This window comes from Schistocerca gregaria, chromosome 6, assembly GCF_023897955.1.
Source record: "Schistocerca gregaria isolate iqSchGreg1 chromosome 6, iqSchGreg1.2, whole genome shotgun sequence".
NCBI classification, from domain to species: Eukaryota; Metazoa; Arthropoda; class Insecta; order Orthoptera; family Acrididae; genus Schistocerca; species Schistocerca gregaria.
In genome coordinates this window covers 424010336-424032984 of record NC_064925.1, presented here as the reverse complement: position 1 = coordinate 424032984, position 22649 = coordinate 424010336, and positions in this window count along the sequence as shown.

Sequence of the window (22649 nt, the reverse complement as noted above, 5' to 3'; positions counted from 1 at the left end):
AGAATACAAGAACGTAAACAGCAAGAATACATTTACAACTATTTCTCTGTTAATAAGTTAGTTTATGGAATCTGTCCATCTGACAGGACACAGGTTGCAGCTTATGTTAATGCCACCAGTGCTTGCGCAGTGAAATTTTGGACATAATTGTAATAACTGTTATAGAATGTAACTAGCAGATACGCTGAAGTGTCTATGTGACATCTCTTTTGTAGAATTTACAAAGAGTATGGAATTGTAAACGTGTACACAAAATGGATAAAAAAATGTTCATTGTCACGAAATACGAACTGAACAAATTGACCTTAATGTAGACTCTGTATCTGCTGTACATGGGGCGGACTTGCATCCAATCATAACCTGACATTTCATGACAAATTAAACAATTTTTCATGCACGATATGGAAAGACCCCAAACCAAACATAATCGATAAAACACTGTTATAGCTTTGTATGTATATCTTACTCGATAGCTGTGTTTCTTTATGTTGTCAAGATGTTTCGTCACATGAGCTCATTTCCTTTTGAATGTTTAGTAATCCAACCCGTCTTTTGAGGAACGGAGATGTTTTTGTTAATGTCATTGGCTGATTGCTCGTATTCTCTTACCTGTGCAATATCGAGTTTTTCATTTTACTTCCTGTTGTTTTACTTATTCCAAATGCTTCATATGCTTGGCTCTTGTCTATATCATGCATAATAAGTGATATTACATTGTTCTCTATCCTCAGGCAAGTATGTAGCCAAATTTTTCGAAACAAGTGACATTTTGATCGAAAATATGACTCCGTATCGTAAGTTTATAAAGTTATCGTTATCTACGTGCTCGGTCTTTTCATGTGTAATCTGATCCTATTCTTTGTTTGAGCTTCTTTTTTAATTTTACATTTTCATAATTACTTTTGGCTGCCAGCTATGGTTAGATGCTACCTTTTCCAGTGTACATAGTTCAGAATTAATATTCGCCCATCTAAAGCTTATCTGATTAACATTACAATCGCTGAGCGGATATATGACTCTTTCTGAGATCATGGATTGCAAAAACTGCTGTGAATTATGGTGTCAGAGGCAGTGAGTTTCTGGAATAAGAGGAGTATCTCCTTCCTTTTAACCTTAAAATTAATGCTCGCAGCATGGTCTTCATATTCTATTTTGTACATTGTATTCTTACGCAACTTACTGAAAAGGTGGAGAATTCCGTTAGCCTCGTCAAGAGTATCATCGAACAAGACTAGTTTATCATCTACACAATGGCGACAGGGATCGCAATTTTCAAAAAAATTGGTTTCAGTAAGATCTAAAAATATATTTGAGAGCATACGTGACAAGCAATTTCCTGTAAAAAAGCTTCTTTTTGATCAGACATGTATACAATGTACATAAAATAATTATGTAATTCTAGTTCAATAATGTCAGCCAAAACGTCAGTTTATATTTGGCTCATTTTATTGACTTTGGATAATGAATATACCTTAATCTATTGGAATGTTCATGTACGTAGCAGTCACATCTAAGGAGATGTATCTTAAGAGCCTTTGAATAACTTTCTAGACAAGAAAAGGCAAGAGGTAAGAAGGAGACAAACAATGAGATTAGAAGTAATTCATAGATAAATAAAATATTGCAGGAGCACAATAGTGATGGTTATTTCAAGTTTTATAACAAGATTTTGAACTTCTCGAATGTTGATCTGCGTCCAAATGTGCACAGTTTACATCATCAAGGATTAGCTGTAACTTAAAGAACCAAGACATGTTTATGAAGAAATACTTAGTTTATGCTATATTAACAGAAAATTAACTACTCATAATGCTCTGAAGTTAAAGGGAAATACCTTAGATCATTTCGATATAAATGATAATATACAGATTGATATTGACCTCACCAATAAATATCAAGCTTGAGTAACTAAATCTCTAACCAATTATTAATTGTTTGGTTACAGATAAGGAAAAAGACAATGTATAGTGTGGAGCCCCCAGTTTCCCAAACTCTGATCCCATCCCAAGATTCATAAAGAAAATTAGAGTCAGATGCATTGGTAGTTGTATAAATAGTCTAACTCAATAACTAAGAAAAAAGCTTAATTTTATCATTAATCAAAATCATACATTTAAAAAATTATTGGTTAAAATCTCAGAAGATCTAATAAAATCGTATCAAAAGCATTCACATCCGACTATGTTTGTTTTGGGGTTTCTCCATCTCCTACTTGAAAAATAGTCTAGTTTGAAAAGTAATGGAGGATTACCATAGGGTGCAGGTCTGCGTTGACAACCTCAACATGTGACAACCTCAACATGTGACATGTGACATGTGTTGGATAAAAGCCAACTTGGTCATTGTATAATTCGTAGCAGCAAATATCAGCTTTTATCTCTTGTACATATCTTTAAAAATTCATACTTCTTGTGTTTTCTGTCCTTGCACACTAATTATACAAACATAATGTTTTACTTTCACAATGGTACATAACAGTTGCATATGAGTATGATTTTAGAAATAACAAAATATATGTCGTATAGACTCCTCTGCCAATCTCTCAGTTTCATTTTGAGTTTAATAAGATTTCTCTCAAAAGTTACCAAAAAGTATCAGTCCCTAAGAGTTGATAGCAATAACGCACACGTAACTTGTGTGCAGGAGGTAAGAGAGGCTTCATAATATAATATATTAATATACACATGACTGTAATTAGAGTATAGGTATCCACATGCTTATTTGTTGTATAGATGAACTTCAAGTTGAGCTTCTCCAAGAATTTATGACTGCTCCCATATCACTGATATACCAGTATGAAACATTAATTTGGTTGCAATAATTATACGTCACTTGTTTGTAACTGATAAACATTATTTTATTCAAAGTAATCTCCTTTGCCACACACAAATTTGTCCTGCCTCTCCGGAAGGCTATGAATGCCACCTCAAAAAACATTTCTTCTTTTGAAGCGAACCAGTGGGCATGTCATTTTCATGCATTATCATACGAACTGAGCCGTTGTTCAGCGAGAGCGTGTCCCAGTATTGAAACAGCTGATAATCGGACGTAGCCAAATCTGGAGATAAGCCGCATGCTCTAGTATTTCCAACAAAACGCCTCGATCGTTTCCCTAACCTGTTTCGCTGTGTGGAATGGGGCGTTATTATGGAGCAATATGACTCTGTTACCATTTTGCATATTCTCCATTTGCTGTTTGTAGCAATTAGTGTTGACAGTTTTACCAGGTTTTAGCAGCTCACAATAGATGACATCCCTCTGATCCCACCAAACACAGACCATTGTCTTCTGTCCAAAGCGATATGGTCTTGCAGTGGATGCCGATGGTTTGCCTGGATTCACCCATGATTTTCGACGATTAGGATCCATTTTTCATCATCTGTCATTAATCTATGAAGAAAAGACTTTCTTTATTGTCTGGCAAGCAATATTTCACAACGGTCTTTCTTTCAGTTCATGTGGAAAACATTTTCAGACTTTCTGCACATTTCTCATAGCTTTCAAAGCAGGAGAACGGCTTTATGCGTCATATTCAATTGTTACGCGAATTCCTGTTGAGTCTGAGTATCATCATCCAGTAAGGCCTGCCATTCGTTGTCTTCGAACTTCTTCGGTGCTTTCCCGCACTCGTCGTTTTTCTCTTCAAAATCACCACTTATAAATTTTTTGAACCACTCGAAACACTTTGTTTTCCCAAGAGCAAGTTCGCCGAAAGCTTCGACTAGCATTCGATGTGATTATGCAGCAGTTTTCTTCAGATGATAAAAGAAAATCAATGATATCCGCAAATCGTGGTTCGTAGGCACAAAACTCGACGTGTTTACGGCTTTGAAATAGACACCAATGTATGGAACGTGGGTTACTGTGTGTTGACAGTCGTCATCAGCTGTTACAGGAAGTAGACGCTGTCTCACGGGCCCTACACTGACAGCTAGCACCATCTGTAGGAAAATTCCGGGTTCACACTTCTACACCTGGTAAATGTACGTTAGTAAGTATGTTTAAGTTTCTGCTATCATGTATACAGTTACGTGAAATCCATTATCAGTTGAAAATAAATGCATCCATGAGCAGTATAAGGGAATGACGACAATGTAAATTTGTGCAAGCCCTGGCTACAACTTGAATTTCCCGTTCTAAGTGAGCTGTCATATTAACCTCTTTGGCTATCCTTGCACGACTCATGGCCATTCTCAGAATTCCATATGCACTGGTACACAATATGCAATTCCTGTACAAGAGAAGACATTTTAATTGAAATTTGCTGCTTAATGAATAAAGACTGTATTGCAATGCCCTAGTTATGAAGAAGAACGATCCAGTGTTCCTTTGAACATGGATGGATGCATGTAGGCACTACAATATCGTATGTATGCAAATGTCATGTTATATGTACCGATGTACATATAACTGATCAGTGTTCTATCAGATAATGACGATGGAATATATACCTGAATACCGGTTGGGTAATTAATGTGGGGCTCATTGTATTTAGAAGGTGTAGTTTATCCACTAATGAGAATGTAAGTTAGAAGTTCACTCATCATATCTTACAGACATTAAATACTGAACTAGCACCAGATGGTATCTTCTATGATCTATTAAAGGCACTTGACTGATTGGTATGCAGTGTAGTCTTAAACAAACCAAGGTTTTATAGGGTTGACGTTACGGCAGAAAAAAAAAAATGGATAAAGTCAATCAGTGGTGATTCACGTTTTTGGTTCCCCAAGTCCCAAGTTTGAATCTTAGTTCCGCTATTTTCCCGCATATATGCAAACTATCATCCGTCTAGTATACAAAAAACAGAATTAATTCTTTTTTTGCGGATGACATATCAATTGTTATCAATCCTGGCATACATACAACAACTGAACGAATGTTAAGCAGTGTTCATAACAGTACCATTGACTGGTATTTTGCGAAAGATCTCACATTTAAATGTAGGTAGAAGCTACATGTTCTTTCCTCAAAATGTAGATTTACTACACCATCATAAATGTAACACATGGTGAGGAAATAATAAATATGGTGGAAGTTTGAATACTTTTAGGTGTCTAAATTAATGAAATTTTAAAGTGAAGAATCCACGTTCTGACACTCCTAAAATAACGTATATCAACCACATTTTTCTGAGAATCATTGCAAATCGTGAGAATAAACAAATTACAAACTTGCCATATTTTGCAAAACTTCATTCAATAATGTCAAGTGGAACAAACTTTTTAGGTAATTCATCTTTAAGAAAGACTTCATTGCCGAAAAACAAGCTCTGAAAATATTATGTCTACTCATCCATGATCATCTACTAAACATCTATTTTAAGAGTAGACTTTCGACGACAGCTTCACAATATATTTACTTCCTCATTAATTACGTTGAAATAATCCTCAGGAGTTGGGAAGGAGCAATGACGCACATAATTACAAAACCAGAAGGTGAAGTGATGTTCATTAATCTACATTACTGTTGCGTTCAGCATGGTCCTGCATCCAAATTTTTTTATCGCTTACCCAATGATATAAAATGTCTGCCAGACAGCAAAATAAAATTAGAAAACAAGCTTAAAAAGTTTCCTTTTCACAATTCCACCTATTCCGCAGAAGATTTTCTATTATTATAAGCGGGGAAGGTGGTGGTTAAGAATGACTAACTCATCTCTGCATACTGAAAAGAAGTAGAGGTTCAGCATGTAGCCACATTCACAAATAATATTGTGATGTGAATGTCTACTCTACATATACATCTACACTCCGCAATCCACCATACGGTACGTGGCGGAGGGTACCTCATACCACAACTAGCATCTTCTCTCCCTGTTCCACTCCCAAACAGAACGAGGGAAAAATGACTGCCTATATGCCTCTGTATGAGCCCTAATCTCTCTTATCTTTGTGGCCTTTCCGCGAAATATATGTTGCCAGCAGTAAAATTGTACTGCAGTCAGCCTCAAATGCTGGTTCTCTAAATTTCCTCAGTAGCGATTCACGAAAAGAACGCCTACTTTCCTCCAGAGACTCCCACCCTAGTTCCTGAAGCATTTCCGTAACACTCGCGTGATGATCAAACCTACCAGTAACAAATCTAGCTGCCGGCCTCTGAATTGCTTCTATGTCCTCCCTCAATCCGACCTGATAGGGATCCCAAACGCTCGAGCAGTATTCAAGATTAGGTCGTATTAGTGTTTTATAAGCGGTCTCCTTTACAGATGATCCACGTCTTCCCAAAATTCTACCAATGAACCGAAGACGACTATCCGCCTTCCCCACAACTGCCATTACATGCTTGTCCCAATTCATATCGCTCTGCAATGTTACCCCCAAATATTTAATCGACGTGACGGTGTCAAGCGCTACACTACTAGTGGAGTATTGACACATTACGGGATTTTTTTTATATTCATCCGCATTAATTTACATTTATCTATATTTAGAAATAGCTGTTATTCTGTACACCAATCACAATTCGTGTCCAAGTGATCTTGCATCCTCCTACAGTCACTCAACGACGACACCTTCCCGTATACCCGTACACCACAGCATCATCAGCAGACAGCCGCACATTGCTATCCACCCTATCCAAAAGATCATGTATGTAGACAGAAAACAACAGCGGACCTACCACACTTACGTGGGCACTCCACATGATACCATCACCTCCGATGAATACTTACCATCGAGTACAGCGAACTGGGTTCTATTACTTAGGAAGTCCTCGAGCCACTCACATACTTGGGAACCAGTCCCATATGCTCGTACCTTAGTTAGCAGTCTGCAGTGGGGCACCGTGTCAAACGGTTTCCAGAAGTCAAGGAATATGGCATCCGTCTGACACCCTTCATCCATGGTTCCCAAGATATCATGTGAAAAAAGGGCGAGTTGGGTTTTGCAAGAGCGATGCTTTCTAACGCCCTGCTGATACATGGACAGCAAATTCTCTGTCTCAAGGGAATTCATTATATTCGAACTGAGAATATGTTCGAGAATCTTGCAACAAACCGATGTTAAGGATATTGGTCTGTAATTTTGAGGATCCGTCCTTCTACCCCTCTTATATACAGGCGTCACCTGCGCTTATTTCCAGTGGCTCGGGACTTTACGTTGGGCAAGAAATTCGCGATAAATGCAAGCTAAGTAAGGAGCGAATGCAGTAGAGTACTCTCCATTAAACCGAATTGGAACCCCATTACGACCTGGCGATTTATCTATTTTCAACCCATTCATCTGACTCGTTCCACAGCATTACGATTTACAGTGAAAATAATCCATGGAACATGAAACTAAATAGCTCGGTAACTATTACAGTTCCCAAATAATAGCCCTGTCCGGCCCTGTTCTAAAATGGTTCAAATGGCTCTGAGTACTATGGGACTTAACATCTACGGTCATCAGTCCCCTAGAACTTAGAACTACTTAAACCTAACCAACCTAAGGACGTCACACAACACCCAGCCATCACCAGGCAGAGAAAGTCCCTGACCGCACCGGGAATCGAACCAGGGAACCCGGGCGTGGGAAGCGAGAACGCTACCGCACGACCACGAGATGCGGGCTGCCCTGTTCTTTTTAGGAACTCATCCACCAATGTGCTTTTAGGAAAGGAACAAACGCTAACGCCATGCAGTCTACATTGGACCAGAAGTAACTTTAGGGGAAAACAATAGCAAGGCTGTTTCGGGCTTCTCGTGTTACACCTTACATGATCACTGAGAGGGGAAGGACCGTTGACAAATGAACAGCGAGAGGCGCCGGCGGCCACAGCGGGCTTTGCATTTTAAATGCCGTGCGACTGGCGTTTCCATCAGCCACGGTTATTAACGAAGAAAATTAAAACCCCCGAAAAAAAATTATGTATTCATCGAAAGCCGCCATGTTACACGCTGGCCGAAGTCGCGCTGAGGCCCGGAGTGCAGCCTTCGATTCCATTGATTAGGAATCGCGCTCGGAGTTTTTCGCATTTTGACCTCCACAAAAGGAACGCCGTGTAACGTGATTTATATTCAAATTGTCGGGAAAATTGGCTGGCACAGTCTGAATTGGCTCCGCGCTATTTGCTGCGGCGAGTTTCCCTGGGATGTGAACGTTGCTATTCAAATTCTTTTCAAAACTGTAAACAGAACGGCAGCGGAATATTCTCCAGTTGGAGTTTTACATCTGTACTCGAAATAGAGAACTCGAACTTTTTCCAAGTGCTTTCCGGGAACCACGCAAATAGCAGTAGGTTGTATCGTGAGCATAGCGGTAGGATCTGCAAACAAATGTGAGAACGTCTTACATTTGCCATCGGCCGGTGTAACATCTCCGATTCTGCATAACATACTGCTGTTATTACTATAGTGTTAATATGAATGGGAACCTTGAAATTTAGATAAAGATATATGGAAGCAAATGAATTGCAAAAGGATGTATTCAATGCGTGTGAAGATAAATTGTTGTTATTGTTCGCTACCAACTTCTATGTCAATTTTACGGTGTTTGAAACATTTAGGCGACAGAGGACGTATCTGCCAACAGTGAACAAGAGGTGTCATGAGCACAGGTATACCTGAAGTAAAGTGGACAAAACTGCATAGATTCTTAGAAATAGCTGCCGAGAGGCAGCCACAGATGTAACGACGACCTGGGGGAAGTGGAGGATGGGACTGAGAAGTCAATGGATCTAAGACAAACGCCACGCAATCTGCTATCTAATGAACCGTAAAGAGACAAGCGCTTCATTCGAGTATATGACGGTTTCCATCTTATGGCAAAATCAGTATTGAATGTAGTCAAAACGTGTCACTTTTTTCGATAATACCTGGCCGATGCATATCACGATTCATTTTAATTATCCTACTTTTATTACTATTTTCAGTAGAAATTGTTTCGTGTCTACTGTTCATGCTTCAACACCTGCCCTGCCGACAAGCGCAATATGAACATTAATGGCTTGCTCTTGCCACAAGTACTTGGATGTACTAACCATCCTTAAAACATGGTACTCCTAATACACTCCTGGAAATGGAAAAAAGAACACATTGACACCGGTGTGTCAGACCCACCACACTTGCTCCGGACACTGCGAGAGGGCTGTACAAGCAATGATCACACGCACGGCACAGCGGACACACCAGGAACCGCGGTCTTGGCCGTCGAATGGCGCTAGCTGCGCAGCATTTGTGCACCGTCGCCGTCAGTTCTACCATTCCTAGACCGGCAAGGAAACTTGCTGTTCCAACATGACAATGCACGTCCGCATGTATCCCGTGCCACCCAACGTGCTCTAGAAGGTATAAGTCAACTACCCTGGCCAGCAAGATCTCCGGATCTGTCCCCCATTGAGCATGTTTGTGACTGGATGAAGCGTCGTCTCACACGGTCTGCACGTCCAGCACGAACGCTGGTCCAACTGAGGCGACAGATGGAAATGGCATGGCAAGCCTTTCCATAGGACTACATCCAGCATCTCTACGATCGTCTCCATGGGAGAATAGCAGCCTGCATTGCTGCGAAAGGTGGATATACACTGTACTAGTGCCGACATTGTGCATGCTCTGTTGCCTGTGTCTATGTGCGTGTGGTTCTGCCAGTGTGATCATGTGATGTATATGACCCCAGGAATGTGTCAATAAAGTTTCCCCTTCCTGGTACAATGAATTCACGGTGTTCTTATTCAATTTCCAGGAGTGTATTTCAACTAATTAGTCAGAAAATGAAATAGATGCTAATGTAATGTTGTTCAGTACACGAACCTCAGTCATCAGTATATATATTAGCGTTTACATCCCTTACATCGTGTATTGTATTGCAAAGAGTGTCCATACTAGCATTATACTGCTGATGCCTCGGCGAATGCTGCTGAGCCAATCACACAATAGTAACTTAATACAGTGTTGGTCACCGTTTGAAGTCCGATACAGTATGTATACTGCGTGACGTCGATTCGTCGGGTCTTTGGAGGTTGCTGGAGGTATGTGGGACGAGAAGTGTAAGAAAACGTCCTGCACTTCCTGTAAATTATATACGGGTGATGTGAAAGCGCAGAGCTAGTGGCTGACAGCGTCTTCGATGTGTTATATAGCGTACAAATCATGAAAATGTGGTTGCCAAGAGATCAATGTGGTTCAGCTCCTCAAACTACTGTACCACTATTGTGGCTTTGCAATACCGTCAGTTATAATGATGGAAGATTCCCTTACCATCAGATAAGATACGATATATGAAGTGATACAGGTGGTCTGCAGTAACGTACAGGAAATACACAATTGTCATGATGCCCTCGATTGCTATCATAAATAGGATAAAGGTCCATATGAATTTACATCTGGGAATTATACAACTATAACCATTCTGCTTCCATGGTGAAGTGCATGTTTCGAGCAGTGTGGATAGGGTGTTACACAGACACGACCATCGACTTAGTGCGACAAGAAAAGTGATCCATTCGGCTGGTTGACATGTTTCCATTTATTCACGGTCGAATCTCGTTAATTCTCGGCCCACTGAAATCGTAATAATCGATGTTGTGAGGTCATTATGGGAACACAGCCTACCTTATAATCCTATGTTCGACAACATGTGCTGAACGTTGTGCCCTGTAACACATGTGCTTGTTGATACACAGTACTGCGTTGTCAGCTCTGCCACAGATAGACGCCTATTCTGTTTTCCAATGCTGGAAAGCCTCCGGCCTCCACGTTCTGTAATGATGTGTGCAGTACCTTGTCACCTACTTGTCACTTCATCGTGCTTTCATCACTTTCCACAGACCATCTCGACAACAGCATCCCAGGCGCGAAAACATGACTGTCTTGCCTTTGTGAAAGTCGCTTACGTTAGTGGAAATAATCCATTGTTTCTCTGGAAGCAGAGTTGGCATGTTTCAGAAAGTATGTTGATTTGCTGCTGGAGCCTTGCAAGTAGCATTGCAGCTGAAGACTAAACAAGGTTTGAGAAAGAAACACAAGGCGTACAGTTACACCATTATATACACTCCTGGAAATTGAAATAAGAATACCGTGAATTCATTGTCCCAGGAAGGGGAAACTTTATTGACACATTCCTGGGGTCAGATACATCACATGATCACACTGATAGAACCACAGGCACATAAACACAGGCAACAGAGCATGCACAATGTCGGTACTAGTACAGTGTATATCCACCTTTCGCAGCAATGCAGGCTGCTATTCTCCCATGGAGACGATCGTAGAGATGCTGGATGTAGTCCTATGGAACGGCTTGCCATGCCATTTCCACCTGGCGCCTCAGTTGGACCAGCGTTCGTGCTGGACGTGAAGACCGCGTGAGACGACGCTTCATCCAGTCCCAAACATGCTCAATGCGGGACAAATCCGGAGATCTTGCTGGCCAGGGTAGTTGACTTACACCTTCTAAAGCACGTTGGGTGGCACGGGATACATGCGGACGTGCATTGTCCTGTTGGAACAGCAAGTTCCCTTGCCGGTCTATGGATGGTAGAACGATGGGTTCGATGACGGTTTGGATGTACCGTGCACTATTCAGTGTCCCCTCGACGACCAGTGTAGGAGATCGCTCCCCACACCATCATGCCGGGTGTTGGCCCTGTGTGCCTCGGTCGTATGCAGTCCTGATTGTGGCGCACTCCTGCAAGGCGCCAAACACGCATACGACCATCATTGGCATCAAGGCAGAAGCGACTCTCATCGCTGAAGACAACACGTCTCCATTCGTCCCTCCATTCACGCCTGTCGCGACACCACTGGAGGCGGGCTGCACGATGTTGGGGCGTGAGCGGAAGACTGCCTAACAGTGTGCGGGACCGTAGCCCAGCTTCATGGAGAAGGTTGCGAATGGTCCTTGCCGATACCCCAGGAGCAACAGTGCCCTAATTTGCTGGGAAGTAGCGGTGCGGTCGCCTACGGCACTGCGTAGGATCCTACGGTCTTGGCGTGCATCCGTGCGTCGCTGCGGTCCGGTCCCAGGTCGACGGGCACGTGCAGCTACCGCCGACCACTGGGGACAACATCGATGTACTGTGGAGACCTCACGCCCCACGTGTTGAGCAATTCGGCGGTACGTCCACCCGGCCTCCCGCATGCCCACTTTACGCCCTCGCTCAAAGTCCGTCAACTGCACATACGGTTCACGTCCACGCTGTCGCGGCATGCTACCAGTGTTAAAGACTGCGATGGAGCTCCGTATGCCACGGCAAACTGGCTGACACTGACGGCGGCGGTGCACAAATGCTGCGAAGCTAGCGCCATTCGACGGCCAATACCGCGGTTCCTGGTGTGTCCGCTGTGCCGTGCGTGTGATCATTGCTTGTACAGCCCTCTCGCAGTGTCCGGAGCGAGTAAGGTGGGTCTGACACACCGGTGTCAATGTGTTCTTTTTTCCATTTCCAGGAGTGTATTTACTGTTTGATAAGTATAAACCTGGTTTAATTCATATGTTTTCAGTGATGGAAATACGAGAATCAACTAACAGAGTTATATGATCGAATGAATTGATTTACCACGAACATTACGTGTTGTGTATACTGAGTGGACAGTCCAACCTGATCGACTGTTAACTCTAGAGAAGCAGGTTTTTCCCGAGTATGAAATGAGTAGAAATCTTTCTCACGTACTGGCAAGAAGCTGGATTCTGTAGAGACGCTAACATGTTGTACTGGGTCACATACACAAAGACTACGTTTCCGAGCCTATTCCGTTGGTAAAGGTAAAGAGAGCAAGTGTGTTCACTAAACAACGAATGAGGAAGACTTCTCACTTCCTTACTTGGAAAAAGAGGTGCTAGCTCGCATAGGTAAGAAGCCTTCTATTAGCAGTCGATAAGAAGCTCACGTGCAGGTTGTCACCCACAGTACTGTTTGTAATGTAATACGGCAACACTTTAACTGTAGCTAGACCCCTGAAGTACGCTGAAAATACAAATTCTAACAACCGTAGACATTTCATTTGGCACCATTTTAAGCAATTGAAAGCTCTGTTCCTGTATTGTTGATTCGGACTTTCCTGTGTACATGCTTACGGGAAAAACACAGAACGTGGTACTGTTGCGAATTATTTTATTGATCTGAGGGAAAAATTTGTTACAAAAGGAATCGTATCATTCTGTACTGATTGGAATGTATTTACTAAGGTACATACGACTTTGAGAAGATTGGGATTAATGTAAAGATTGAACATATGTTACTTTATTGTGTTCGCCTTTAATTAGGCACTATGGGTTCAGCACTGACATCCAGATCAGGAATTTCTTCATATTTGTATGAAATTTTGTCACATTCTGTTAATGAATTTGAAAAGACGAAAATAATTTTATCAACACTAATCTGTAATCAATTTTCTTTCAGAATAAATTTTCAAGTTGAGTAACATATTTCAGTTTCTACAGTGCTGATCTGACGTAACTGTAAGTAATAATATATTTTCATATTTATTACTGAGCGTTCAGTAACTCAGATTATCCTACATCAAAATCCGTCTCCCATTACCTGATGAACATGCTTTTCTACGACAGATAAATTTTGTGTAATCAAATTTATCTTAGATAAATTTTGTGTAATCAAGTTTGCATCGTATGTGAATCTCTGTAGTCAGTAGCAGCTCAGATATTGAGAGATGCCTTTCCTTCTTTTTCTATGGCAGTAGTTACACGATATTTTCCATTGCGACGCATGTAAGCCAATTACTGCAGACACGAGTTTTCGGTTTCACAGGGTCGACTGACAGGGTGGAGTTTAATTATTGTCAGAACAGACAGTGTTGGTTCAGCCGGAGCACATTTAATTCACATCCAGAAAGTAAGAATTGTTTCTCATTCTGACAAACAGATTTCATTCTCAACTGTAAACGGGAGGTGGCCTTACGCCACATTTCTTTTCTATGAATATAATCTTTTTGGTATGCTGCAGTTTACATTCATAAAGTGACTATACATTCAGAAAGAGACAGTCAAGAAGCAAAGTAAACAAGTGGAGATTCACATAATTCTTATCTTTTTTTTAAGATAACTTTCAACAGGATGTCGTACCACAATTCTCAAGTAAAAGGTATTTAACAAGGGGAAGTTAAATCAAAATTATTATTGTATTCAGTTAACGAGTTCAAGATAGTATAATGGCAAAGCCTTTTCACTAAATGTTACACAAAATTTAACGATATGCACCTGTTCTTTTTAATGGATGATGTTAATTGTGATTTACGAGACAAACACAAACATGGTTCAAGTGGTTAAAATGGCTCTGAGCACTATGGGACTTAACATCTGTCGCCATCAGTCCCCTAGAACTTAGAACTACTTAAACTTAACTAACCTAAGGACATCACACACACCCATGCCCGAGCCAGGATTCGAACCGGCGACCATAGCAGTGACGCGGTTCCGGACTGAGCACCTAGAACCGCTAGACCACCGCGGCCAGCAAACGCAAACGTGGGAAAATACAAAAAAGCCCTTCTTCCAAGAAAAGTGAAATGCTCCAAACCTAATTACTTAACAGTAAAAGGAAGTTACCTATTTTATATATCTGTCAAATTCATATTCTTAACAAAATTCAAGCTTAAAACACAAATTACATACTCAATAATAATTATTAGTGATGATGACTGAAATTAATTATGTAAGAAATACAGTTTAAAGAAGAGATCAAATAGCACTATCAGAAACACAAAGTTAACATTTCAACATACTGGAAAATATTTTCTGTACCAAAATGAGAAGTGCCACATGAAAATGATCCTGGTTCTTTTTGTAATGGTCTGCTAACATACTACTACTGATTTAGCACTTATCTCTATGTATTTTCAAATAAAGATTCATTTCTGCTTTATATTTAAATCTGAACAAAAATCAAATAAAAATACGGAAATATTAAACGATATGCTAGCCGCTTGCTATTTACAACATTTTTCACCACTTTCCCACTCTATGGTACTTCAGTTCGCAGAATTACATTTGTAAGTAAACAATAATAGCCCCACTTTTCCTTTAAACAATATGTGCAAATGAATTCAGTCCAACAATACAGAGCACACTGTAAAAACAGTTTGAATTAACATTTCTCTTAAAATACCATACACGTAACAAAGAACAAATAACGCGAAGTTACAGAAAACTTTTCCTCCAGTCTGTCATTATTTACCGTAACTTTTCGTATTTGAAACTGGTAGTGCATCTTTTACTATCCATCACCATATGTAACTGTTCCAGCTTCTTATCATTTCTCAGAACATTCACGTATGTATTCTTTAATTTTCATTTAAGTGACGTAGAAACTGGATAAAGTATAGGTATTCTGCTTTGATGTGCTCACTTTGTCAGGTCATTCTTTGTTTGACATCGCTAAATATTAGGTAGAATATTTCATCTTGGTACTTTTGTATGGTAATGAGAAACGAATTTATGTAACAGGACCAAATCTGGATTCTGAAGCATTTTTGAGTTTTTAATACGTCACAGAGTTTGGTTGGCAAAATATTACTACTAGTAGTAGAAAGAAAGCTCTGTGAACGAATTAACAAAGCAGATTGTAGAAAAACGGTGGCAATATTAACTAGCGCAGAAGCCAGAGATAATAAATGTCAAGTCCTTTATAAAAGCTGCATGGGGAAATGTACAGAGGACTGCATGAAACAACTGCATGGAGAAAAACTATTGTTCTTAGAATTTCTACAAGCGGCATTGGTTTTGCTTAGATTGGAGAGCAATACACTTTTGCGATTAATCTAAGAACATATTCCTGAATAAAGAAAGAGAGAGGAAATTTGAGAGCTGTATGTGGAAAGAACAGTAACAGCAAGAAACAAATTTTCAAAAGATGTAATTTGAGAAATTTAAGCACCAACAAAACTTTTATCTTAGATAAAGTTACGAGAAAGTGTTTCAGTTTGTGTTCCAACAAAAATATTTTTTCCCGTTTTCCAATAATTGTTAAGCTGACTGACCTCTGTTCTTAATTTGATAGTTACATGTTCTTTTCTACTAGTTGGAGAAGTTCAGATATTAGTCAGGAGCCACTTACGATACGTCCAGGTGGGCTGCAGGTAGTCAGCAAGGTACCTGTGAGTAGTAGTGCGTCCTTTGCAGAGCCTCAACAACCAGTTGGCGTGTTGGCAACAAACAGAGATGCGAGAGTTTCTAAGTGGTAAGAGCACTGATGGACTCTGCCGACAGTGGTAGAAACACTAATAAATGAATGATTATTTATTACTTGAGTTACGCGATAAATATGGCGATAGATATGAAACTTCCTGGCAGATTAAAACTGTGTGCCCGACCGAGACTCGAACTCGGGACCTTTGCCTTTTGCGGGCAAGTGCTCTACCATCTGAGCTACCGAAGCACGACTCACGCCCGGTACTCACAGCTTTACTTCTGCCAGTATGGCATGGCGATAGATAATTCTTCCAGGCTATTTAGAGAATTTGTCGAAACAAAGTGAGGGAAACCTGCATATTAAGAATTCCTGGTTTGGTAGAATACACACTAAAACAGAAAACAAATTGCTTATTATAATATTATTAGAGTCGTACATTAATACTTCATTTGGATATAAGTATTTAGATATTCTACCGCAGAGCTTCTTCCTATTTCAGGCATCCACAATCTCGCTGCGATGCTGAACTGCGAAATGAAAACAATTGTCTTGAGGTAACTTAAAAACAGAAAGGAGAAAAATAAAGAAATATCGACGTTTCCTTTGATTTATGTTCATATGTAAGGACAAGTAAAATTTGTATTAATTTGAAGCTATTCCATAACACTATGATTTAGTAATTATTATAATTTTCCTTTAAAAAACTGAGTGTTGATTAAGATTTGGAGAATTATTAAATACACGCAACAGCGTTACAAACGGCTCTGAGCACATCTGAGGTCATGAGTCCCCTAGAACTTACAAGTACATAAACCTAACTAACCAAAGGACATCACACACATCCATGCGCGAGGCAGGATTCGAACCTGCGACCGTAGCGGCCACGTGGTTGCAGACTGAAGCGCCTAGAACCGCTAGGCCGGCACGGCGTTAGAGTTCTACCTTTGATGATTGCTGTTTCCACCTGATAAAACAATAGCAGTAAAACCATTTAAGAATGATAAACTGCTCGTGGTCTATAGATAGTGTCGTTGATTAGGAGAGAAAACATTCTCGGTAATTGGTTCGAATCCCACCACCACTTACATTCTGAACGAAAATAAGCATTGGCGCCCGAAGACGTCCAGCATAATAAATCTCCCTCATTCTGCCAATGGCCTTGCAAAGAGGGCGGAGGAGGAGACAGAGGTTCAAGGGATTCCTTTGTCCTTGAAGTGGAAAAATGCCCCTAAAGATGGAAGATTTAGCGGTGATCAAGGGCATGAAGATGCACAAGGCAATGGGAACCACGGCATTAAAGATCTACTAAGTGATCCAAAGTATCCGGACACCTGGCTGAAAATGGCTTACATGTTGGTGGCGCCTTCCATCGCTAATGCAGGAATTTAATGTGGTGTTCGCCCACCATTAGCCTTGATGACAGCTTTCTTTCTCGCAGGCACACGTTAAATCTGATAAGGTTTCCCGGGGAATGGCAGCACATTCTTCACGGAGTGCTGCACTGAAGAGAGGTATCGATGTCGGTCAGTGACGCATGCCACGAAGTTAGCCTTCCAAAACATCTCAAACATGTTCCATAGTTTACAGGTCAGGATTCTGTGCAGGCCAGTTGATTACAGGGATGTTATTGACGCGTAACCACTCCGTCACAGGCCATGCATTACAAACAGGTGCTCGATCGTGCTGAAAGATGCAATCGCTATCTCCGAATTGCTCTTCAACAGTGGGAAGCAAGATGGTGATTAAACCATCAATATAGCCCTCTTCTGTGATAGTGCCACGCAAAACAAGGGGTGCAAGCCCCCTCCAAGAGAAACACGACCACACCATAACACTACCGTCACTGAATTTTACTGTTGGCACTACACACACTGGTAGATGACGTTCACTGCGCGTTTGCCTTACGCACACTCTGCCATCGAATCGGCACATTGTGTATCGTGATTCGTCACTCCACACAACGTTTTTCCACTGTTCAATTATCTAATGTTTACGTTCCTTACACCAAGCAAGGTGTCATTTGGCTTATGAGCAGCCGCTCGACCATGAAATTCAAGTTTTCTCACCTCCCTCCTAACAGTCATAGTACTTGCAGTGGATACTGATGGAGTTAGGAATTCCTGTCTGATGGTCTGGATAGGTGTCTACCTATTACACATCACGACCTTCTTCAACAGTCGGCGGTCTCTGTCAGTCAACATACAAGGTCGCTCTGTACGATTTTGTACTGAACGTCTCCATTCACGTTTCCAGCTCACAATCACATCTGAAACAGTGGCCCTAGGGATGTTTAGGAGTATGGAAATCTCGCGAACTGGCGTATGGCACATGTGACACCCAGCCACCTGAGGGGTAATTCTGACATCACGGTTGATAATGGAAAACTAAAAAAAGAAATATATCGACCAGGAAAAAGCGTTCGACAGTGTGAAATGGTGTACGATGTTCTAGATTCTGAGGAAAATAGTGGTAAGCTTATGCAGAGAGACGGGTAATATACGATATGTACAAGATCCAACAGGAAATAAGAGTGGGAGACCAAGAACGAGTTACTCCGATTAAAAAGGGTGTAAGACAGGGATGGAGCCTTTTGACCCTACTGTTATATCTATGCATCGAAGCAACAATCATGGAAATAAATGAAAGTGATTCCAAGAACAAGGATAGGGATTAATTTAAGAAAAACACATGAAGGATGCCCCAACCTGATGCCTCATTTATCATTATCAAACAAACATTTTTATTTAATAATAATTCAATTATGTGCAGACTGGCAGTAACGCAGAACCTAGTGAAATGCACACAAATAGTTAAGATTCATTAATGAAATTCCCTATGTGTAAGTTTGCATTATACGTAACATTAAATGAAACGCCCGGTTAAATCCGCAGGACAGAACAGGTAGTTGGAATTGTGGAAAGGTGCCTAAAATGAGCGGCTGTCAGTACATTCGAACATAAATACCTTCATTTAGTTACCCAAACATTACAGCGCAAATTTCTGAGCTCAACTATCGACTGAATATGTCACACAATCTTATGGCTTAAGGGCATAACCTCTTTAATTTTTAAAACGGCTGAATGCCCATGATTTAAAACACTGCTTCAATAAATTTTCAAAAGGCAGAAAGCGCAAGCTTCTATCCTTAAATATTTTTTAAAAAGGAGGCTGAAGACCCAAACAGTCTAAGACTTAACAATAAGGAATTTTGCTTTTAAAACAGCTGAAGGCCCATTATTCAAAACACAACTACAATAAATTTTTATATGGCAGAAAGCCAAAAGCTTCATCCTAAAATTATTTTTTCTAAGTGAGGCTGAAGGCCCAAACAAACTAAGATTTAACAAGTAAAGAATTTAAATTTTAAGAGTGCTGAAGGCCCATGATTGAAAAACACAACTACAACAAATTTTCGAAAGGTAGAATGCCTAAAGCTTTATCCAAATATGTTTTAAAGGAGGCTGAAGGTCCAAACAATCTAAGGCTTAACAAGTAAGGAATTTTAGTTTTAAGATGGCTAAAAGCCCATGATTGAAAAACACATCTGTAATGAGTTTTCAAAAGGCAGAAGGCCCCAAGTTTTCATAAAAAAGTTTTTAAATGAGGCTGAAGTCCCAAACAATGCAAGACCTGACAAGTGAGGAAATTTAAATTTTAAAACGGCTGAGGTCCCATTATTTAAAACCCAACTAAAAGCACACAAATTCAAACCATCCGCTACGAGCCATTAAAATACACAATCAAATACCAATAAGAAAAGGCAGTGCAGCCAGCAGCGCTCAGACGTTTGCAGGGTTCAGTCTTGAAATAATAACGTTCGCTTAGGGGAGACAGGTAGTTGGCCCAATTATATCCGATCCCCCGGCAACCCAAACAAGAGGCAGTCAACGGACACACCGACAAGACAATTTGCTTTCCACCCTACCAGTGCACAAGCAACTCTAAAGCCAAAACGTAAAAGGCGTAGCTGCCCATAACCAAGAATGCATAAGCTGTCGAGACTACACACACGTCTTGGACAGTGACAACACAGTTAGGAAAGGACACTGACTGAATTTTACGTCAGTGGCAAGGGCAGGTAACCGGAACGCTAACGGCCAGAAGGCAGAAAATTCCACTGGTGAACTTCGACTTAAAATAACCAAAGTACGTCTAAACTCTATCGGATGGTGGCCAAACTTTGGGTCAAATGGTTCCAATGGCTCTGACCACTACGGGACTTAACATCTGAGGTCATCAGTCCCCTGGAACTTAGAACTACTTAAACCTAACTAACCTAAGAACATAACACACATCCATGCCCGAGGCAGGATTCGAACCTGCGACCGTAGCAGTGGCGCGGATCCAGGCTGAAGCGCCGTGAACCACTCGGCCTCTGTGGCCGGCGGTCAACCTTTCACCAACTCGAACACTCGCTGTTGCTCAGGGGAATACCCTCAACAGCCAACCATAAAAACCAGTGGCATAATGTGAACAGACTGTATTCCGTAATTAAATCGCCACTCAACTCTGATGTCCTGGGTCGGTGAGCCACGTACCTCGTAGCAACCGGAACAGCTCCCCCACAGTGCTGCGCGGAGATTTCCTCGCTGATCGACACCAACCGAACCGACTGCCACACGTCGGATAGCCGGAAACTAATAAGCACCAGATCAAAGATAGTACAAGGTGCGAATATCGATACACAAAGCTGCTGCCACACGTAGAAAGAGGAAGACCAACGGCATAACCGCAATAACTGCGGGAAACCAAACGCAGAGTAACAGTCAAGGTGTAATCCAACGCAAAAGCCTGGGCCAGCACGGCTCATTACATATAGTTCAACAAATTTTAAATGAAGGATGTTAAAATACATACATCTCCTCTGGTTACTCAAACGGTTTAAAAGGCTCTGAGAACTATGGCACTTAACTTCTGAGGTCACCAGCCCCCTAGAATTTAGTACTACTTAAACCTAACTAACCTAAGGACATCACACACATCCATACCCGAGGGGCAGGATTCGAATCTGCGACCGTAGCGGTCGCGCGGTTCCAGACTGTGCTCGGCCACTCCGGCCGGCTCCATTTGCTACTCTCCTCTGATATAGAAAATGTACAACGAAGCTTCCCAAAGTTTCCCACCTGTGAAACCGAATAAGTAGTAGTAATTCACTGATTTGCTGCAAGATTGTTCCACATCAATTACCCCAAGTACACAAACTACCGTACAGTACTTACTAAATAATCTTCACTGATAATTTCAATCAAATGCCAAAGACGCCAGGAGCTTCACGAATCTAGGTAAGCAACGGACACAACTGCCCTGCTGCTCGTGGTTCAACCAAGATGTTCAATGCATCGCGGAGTACTTATCACACAACGACTGAATGATGCACGTCGTAACCATACTGCGCGCGACGAGTGCAGCTCCTTCCCTAAACTCGCCGATACGAACCGTCAACACTTACCCCACTTCTAACAGCCGTGTCCCTAGAGGAACGGAAGTTTCCAAATGATTGGAAAAGAGCACAGGTAGTTCCAGTTTTCAAGAAGGGTCGTCGAGCAGATTCGCAAAACTATAGGCCTATATCTCTGAAATCGATGTGTTGTAGAATTTTAGAACATGTTTTTTGCCCGCGTATCATGTCATCTGTGGAAACCCAGAATCTACTCTGTACGAATCAACATGGATTCCGGAAACCGCGATCGTGTGACACCCAACTCGCTTTATTTGTTCATGAGACCCAGAAAATATTAGATACAGCCTCCCAGGTAGATGCCATTTTCTTTGACTTCCGGAAGCCGTTCGATACAGTGCCGCACTGTCGCCTGATAAACAAGGTAAGAGCCTACGGAATATGCGACCAGCTGTGTGGCTGTTTTGACGAGCTTTTAGCAAACAGAACACAGGATGTTGTTCTCAATAGAGATAGGTCTACAGACGTTAATGTAACATCTGGCGTACCACAGGGGATTGTCATGGAACCATTACTTTTCACAATATATATAAATGACCTAGTAGATTGTGTCGGAAGTTCCATGCGGCTTTTCGCGGATGATGCTGAAGTATACATAGAAGTTGCAGCATTAGAAAATTGCAGCGAAATGCAGGAAGTTCTCCAGCCGATAGGCACTTGGTGGAGGGAGTGGCTACATCTACATCTACATGACTACTCTGCAATTCACATTTAAGTGCTTGGCAGAGGGTTCATCGACCCACAATCATACTATCTCTCTACTATTCCACTCCCGAACAGCGAGCGGGAAAAACGAACACCTAAACCTTTCTGTTCGAGCTCTGATTTCTCTTATTTTATTTTGATGATCATTCCTACCTATGTAGGTTGGGCTCAACAAAATATTTTCGCATTCGGAAGAGAAAGTTGGTGACTGAAATTTCGTAAAAAGGTCTCGCCGCGACGAAAAACGTCTATGCTGTAATGACTTCCATGCCAACTCGTGTATCATATCTGCCACACTCTCTCCCCTATAACGCGATAATACAAAACGAGCTGCCCTTCTTTGCACCCTTTCGATGTCCTCCGTCAATCCCACCTGGTAAGGATCCCACACCGCGCAGCAATATTCTAACAGAGGACGAAC